Source organism: Perognathus longimembris, chromosome 15 (genome assembly GCF_023159225.1).
Source record: "Perognathus longimembris pacificus isolate PPM17 chromosome 15, ASM2315922v1, whole genome shotgun sequence".
In the NCBI taxonomy this organism is placed as follows: domain Eukaryota; kingdom Metazoa; phylum Chordata; class Mammalia; order Rodentia; family Heteromyidae; genus Perognathus; species Perognathus longimembris.
Window position 1 is genome coordinate 27,609,047 of NC_063175.1, and position 6,285 is coordinate 27,615,331.

The 6,285-nt window shown below is 42.4% G+C and overlaps 1 pseudogene; it reads right to left on the reverse strand.

The window, feature by feature from the left end:
- Nucleotides 1-1,666: 1,666 nt before the first annotated feature.
- On the reverse strand, nucleotides 1,667-1,761 carry LOC125364306 (annotated as a pseudogene).
- Nucleotides 1,762-6,285: the final 4,524 nt, after the last annotated feature.

The following is a 6,285-nucleotide window of genomic DNA, read 5'->3' on the forward strand; positions in this document are numbered from 1 at the left end:
CCATTAAAGGAGAATTGTCAGATTTTTGTTGTTGTTTCATTATTCATCAAAAAAAAATAAGTAACTGAAGCAGAGTGGGGGTTCACTACAATGAAACGGGGTCCCCCCCCAAGGGAGGGGATTCCTGGTTCCCCCAAGAGTCCACCACACAGTCTCCAGCTACAAGATGACAAAAAGTCAGTTTTATTGGGGAAGTAAAAAGTGAACAAAAAGTGAACCGACCGGCCTTGGTCGCAGCCCAGACTCGGGAGCCGAAACTGCTGACCACGAGTGCAGGATCAGGGCCCAGACTCAGGAGCTGGAGCCACCTGCACGTGTGCAGCCCAGACTCGGGAGCTGGGACCACGTGTCCGTGTGGCCTTCCAGCCTGGTTATAAGGCAAACATCACAGACAAACTTGTCACATGCAGGTGACCAATGAAGATACAACACTTACAGAGCATGCTAGAGCCGCACACAGGTGGCCAATAGAGTTCCAGTCTGTCTCATATCTATTTGAACTAACCTATCATTCTACACCTACTCATAGCAGGTTCCCTTGAAGCTCCCAGGCCTCAGGTGGTCAATCTACATAACTTATCATAATAAACAGGAGGACACAGGTTCCCTTGAAGCTCCCAGGCCTCAGGTAGTCAATCTACATAACATAGTAAAGGGGAGCTTCCCTGAATAGGGTAGGGGAGGGCTTAGTGGAGATGGAGTTGGCTTCTGCTCTTTTCTGAGCTGGAGTCAACCTGAAGTCCCTCCACAGTTAATAATGGCACTGGGCAGATCTGGCCTCCCTATTACAGTAACCTCAACCATCACAAGCAGCAAAAGCTGAAATCACAGAATTAAAGAGAATCAAGCACTAAAAGTATGGTTTGAAGGGGTAGAATACTCGCCTACCAAGTGTACAATCTGAGTTCAAACTCTAGAGCTTCAAGAAAAATAAAATAAGACAAAGAGTAGTAAAGAAGCGGAAAGGGAACCCTAATCTAACTATGCCTAAAGTGAGTGATATACTATGTATTGTTCCTCCTGTTATGTGAATCAATACAGTAACTTGCTATTCTTTTTGTTTGTTTGTTTTTGGTCAGTTGTGGGTCTTGAACTCGGCCTGGGTGTTGTTCCTGAGTTCTTCAGCTTAATGCTAGCTCTCTACCACTTGAGCTTCAGTGATCCACAGAGCCATTTCAGGTTCTCTGGTGATGAATTGGAGATAAGAGTCTCACAGGGGCTGGGGATATGGCCTAGTGGCAAGAGTGCTTGCCTCATATACATGAAGCCCTGGGTTCGATTCCCCAGCACCACATATATAGAAAACGGCCAGGGCTGGGGATATGGCCTAGTGGCAAGAGTGCTTGCCTCATATACATGAAGCCCTAGGTTCGATTCCCCAGCACCACATATACAGAAAATGGCCAGAAGTGGCGCTGTGACTCAAGTAGCAGAGTGCTAGCCTTGAGCAAAAAAAAAAAAAAAAGAAGAAGCCCAGGGACAGTGCTCAGGCCCTGAGTCCAAGGCCCAGGACTGGCCAAAAAAAAAAAAGTCTCACAGCCTTTCCTGCCAGGGCTGGATTTGAGCCAGGATCCTCAGCTCTCAGCCTCCTGAGTAGCTGGATTACTGACATGAGCCACTACACCTGGCTAATTTCTATTCTTTTAGCAAGCTGTTTTTGTTTTCACATCAGAAGACTAATGTACTGACAAGATGTGAGGGAGTCATATGTCATACAGTCTATGAATACCCAGTCATGGTGCTCATGAACCAAAAGAGGATCTTCTTTAAGCAAGCTTGAGTTTCTACTATTTGAAGATAATAGCGAGTTAGTATGATTATGAAGATAAACTTTAAATAATTAAAGACCTTTGTCCAGTGCATGGCATATGTAAAGGATAACTATTATTATTTAGGCCAGTGGCAAATTTATCAGGCCCTCCTTGTAGTGATTCTGACTGGGAATCTATTAGGAATTTCCAGCTGAACTTGGTAGCAGGCATTTTTAGTACCAGCTCCTCAGAAGGATCACTCAAGCTCTGAAGATTTAACACCAGCATAGTCAGCATAGCAAAGCGCATCTTAAAAAAAATTAGAAAGAAAAAAAGAAAAGAGCTGGGTGCCAGTGGCTCACATCTGTAATTCTAACTACTCAAGAGGCTAAGATCTGAGAATGAAGATTCGAAGCCAGCTCAGGTAGAAAAGTCTTATCTCCAGTTAACTAATGAAAAGCTAGAAATGGAGCTGTGGGTCAAAATTGGAGCAAAAAAAGCTTATAAACAGTGCCCAGGCCCCGACTTCAAGCCCCAGGACCCACACACACACACACACACACACACACACACACACACACACACACACACACACACACACACATACACACACACACCACAGGGGGGTGGGGTGGGAGGATAGGGAGGAAGGAAGGAGAGGGAGGAAGGAAAAAAGGAAGGAGGGAAAAAAAGTTTCTTACCAGTAAAGGAAAATCAGTCTCTGAAAAAGAAAGAAGACTGAAATATAAGTAGGGAATTTGCCTAGGACTAGGCAATGGAGAACTAGAAGTTAGATTCTGGTAGACAAGGAGGAAGCCAGCAGAAGAAACAGGAGAATTGGCCTAGGTGTTAACAATCATAGTCTCCTTCCTTATTTCTAGTTTTCATCTAGGGATTTTCCTATCCTTGTAATAAGTCAAATAGCCAGCTCTGTTTTAGAAACATCCTTAAGTTCTCTTGCTCTCATTAAAGTACTACTTCTGTTCAAATGCTGACACTATTTAAACAGGTGAGAACTAGTAAAATGCGGCTTATTTAGATTTTACCCTGTTGGGGCTGGGGATATGGCCTAGTGGCAAGAGTGCCTGCCTCATATACATGAGGCCCTGGGTTCGATTCCCCAGCACCACATATACAGAAAATGGCCAGAAGGGGCGCTGTGGCTCAAGTGGCAGAGTGCTAGCCTTGAGCAAAAAGAAGCCAGGGACAGTGCTCAGGCCCAGAGTCCAAGGCCCAGGACTGGCCAAAAAAAAAAAAAAAAAACAGAAGTGGAGCTGTGTGTGGCTCACAGTCATAGAGTACCAGCTTTAAGCAAAAAAAAAAAAAGCCAAGTGAGAGTTCAGCCCCAGTACTGGCATAGATTTTACCCTGTTGTACATTTTACTTATTAAAATGACTTATTTGCAAATTTCAAGCAAAATAAAGATATCTGAAATTTGTTCTAAAACCACATTATTTACTAGATGGCAAGCAATTTCTAAACAAAAACTAAGGTAGCCAGGAAAATGGTTGCTCTAAGCCACCGGACAGCTCTTCCTTGAATTGTTGTAGCTGGTAATCATTAGCTAGTATGCATGGTATGATTGTTGACGTTTCCTATTTTTAGCAAGTTGTTCTTCTAAAGTCTGACAACTGTTCAGTCCTAGAATGTTTATGAAATCATTTCCTTGTTCTTAAGAAACATGAAAAACAGATTAAATTAGTAATTATGATCCTAAAACAAAACATTAAGAAAATATGCAACGTTTAAGATGTTCCTTGCAGCATCATTTATCTTAGCAAAAAAGAAAATAACCAAATGGTCAATGACAGGGGATTAGTGCAAGCAATAATGAGGTATGTAAATAGTACCATTAGAATATAGGAAAAATTCTGTAAATTCAGATATGCTCAAATAAATTAAAATATGAACCAATAAAGATATTTTATATAATGCAGTTGTGAATATGGGAAGACACTTCTACTTTTTTTATTAATTAATTTTTTTATTGTCAAAGTGATGTACAGAGGGGTTCAAACTTGTTACCTCCTCCCTCATTCCCCCCTCTTCTGCCATTCCCATTACACTCCCCCATGAGTTGTACAGTTGGTTTACAGCATATAGTTTTGTAAGTATTGCTGCTGAATTGGTTTGTCATTTATCCTTTGTCTCCATTTTGATATTCCCCTTCCCTTCCCTAGGTCTAATTCATGTATGTATATACCATATCCAGGGTGCCAAAATCAGTTATAGTGATATCAGAGGTAAAACCATGGGAAAGAAAGACAAAAGAAAAAGGCACGATTTCACATGGTATATTGAAAATAACAACAATGATAAACCACTTGTTTCCATAATTGGAGTTTGTTTTGTTTAGCGTCATCTTTGTGTTCATATGTACTTATCTATTGAGCTATTGTAATCTTCTGCTAGGATAATCCTAGAGGTGTACTAATTATTCTCAATGAGGGAAACCATATGTTAGGTTTTTAAAGTAGGTAGCTGGTAAAGGAGAACGCCACGCGGTATTCAGGCAGGAAAGAAAGTTTATTACCGAACTGCTGGCCTGTGGCCAAGATGATCCATGGCAGGAGAGAAGGGAGAGAGAGAGAGAGCGACCCCCACCCAGCCCTGCTTTATTTAGGGCAGGGGCAAGGGGTGTGGCCAGGTGGATTAGGAGGTGACCTCAGGGAAAGGGGAGGTAACTGCCTCCAGGTCTGCAGGTTACCCAGGTAACTGGGTGGAGACTTAATGAGGTGGGGGCATCTGCATGTAGCCCTCAGGGAGAGGACCTAACACCATAGAGTCTATGTTTCTCTGGGTCTGGCTCATTTCATTTAGTAAGATTTTTTCCAAGTCCTTCCATTTCCTGATGACTGGGGCAATGTCATTCTTTCTGATAGAGGCATAGGACTCCATAGTGTATATGTACCACATTTTCTTGATCCACTCATCTACTGAGGGGCATCTGGGTTGGTCTCATATTTTAGCAATGACAAATTGTGCTGCGATGAACATAGTTGTGCCGGTGGCTTTGGTGTGGTCTTGCTTGTAATCTTTTGGGTAGATGCCCAAAAGTTGGGCTGCTGGTTCATAGGGGAGCTCTATGTTTAGCCTTTTGAGGAACCTCCACACTGCTTTCCAAAGTGAACACACTTCTACTTTTCACCGTAAAGAATTATAAAAAGTGTAGAGGATCTGTGCTAAAGAATAGGGCACCTACAATGAAGTATGGATGCAGTTCTGGTTCTCAGGATGAACAGACTCTTGCAAATATATGTGGGATACTTCAGAACAACCTCCAGAAATGCCATGGTGAAGGACAGAAGAGAGCTTGCATGAGTGGTTGTGGGCTAAGAAGCATCAAAATTTGAAATTTTCTTATGAAGTTTTGGGGTGTGTGTGTGTGTGTGTGTGTGTGTGTGTGTGTGTGTGTGTGTGTTGTACTGGGGCTTGCACTCAGGGTCTTGCTTGGCTTTTTTTCTCCACCATGGGAGTTATGACTCCACTTCTGTTTTTTTGCTGGTTAACTGGAGATGAGAGACTTCATGCACTTTCCATCCGAACTGGCTTTGAACCTCAATCCTCAGATCTTGTCCTCTTGAGTAGCTAGGGTTACAGGTATGAGCCATTGGTGCCCGGTTTCATTAAGTTTTGAAGACAGATAACATTTTGGAAAACTTCACCTTTTCACTTTTCTCATAATAAAATTTTCACTATGTAAGTGCAAATAATGTATTATAACATACAAGGAAGGCATTTTTTCAATCTTTTTCAAATAAATGGTGTATGAGGTGGTATTGAGCCAGACATGACATAATGTGGCTATAATCTCAGCACTCTGAGGCTAACAAGGACCCAGTATTTGAGGCCAGCTTGGGGCACAGTGAATTTGTTTTGTTTTGTTTTTTGCCAGTCCTGGGGCTTGAACTCAGGACCTAAGCACTGTCCCTGGCTTCTTTTTGCTCAAGGCTAGCACTCTACCACTTGAGCCACAGCACCACTTCTGGCTTTTTGTCTATATGTGATGCTGTGGAACCCAGGGCTTCATGTATATGAGGTGAGCACTTTACCACTAGGCCATATTCCCAGCCCAGGCACAGTGAATTTGAAGCCAGCCTGCAGAGCTATATGGCAAGACAAAACAAAAGCTAGGATGAAAATAAAAGGGAAAATATGACACTGTTGAAAAACTGGAAGTACTCATCTGATTTATATAACTGTAATCCTGGGGCTGGGAATATGGCCTAGTGGCAAAAGTGCTTGCCTCCTATAACTGTATAACTGTATAACTCCTATCTTCTGTACATCACCTTTACAATACAAATAATAAATAAGTATATAAATGGTAAAAAAAAAAAAAACAGCCATTAACAGTTTCTTCTGGGGCTTGGAATGTGGCTTAGCAATAGAGCAATTGCCTAGCATGCATGAAGCCCTGGGTTCAATCCCTCAGCACCACATACATAGAAAAAGCTGGAAGTGGTGCTATGGCTCAAGAAGTAGAGTGCTAACCTTGAGCAAAAGGAAGTCAGGGACAGTGCTCAGACCCTG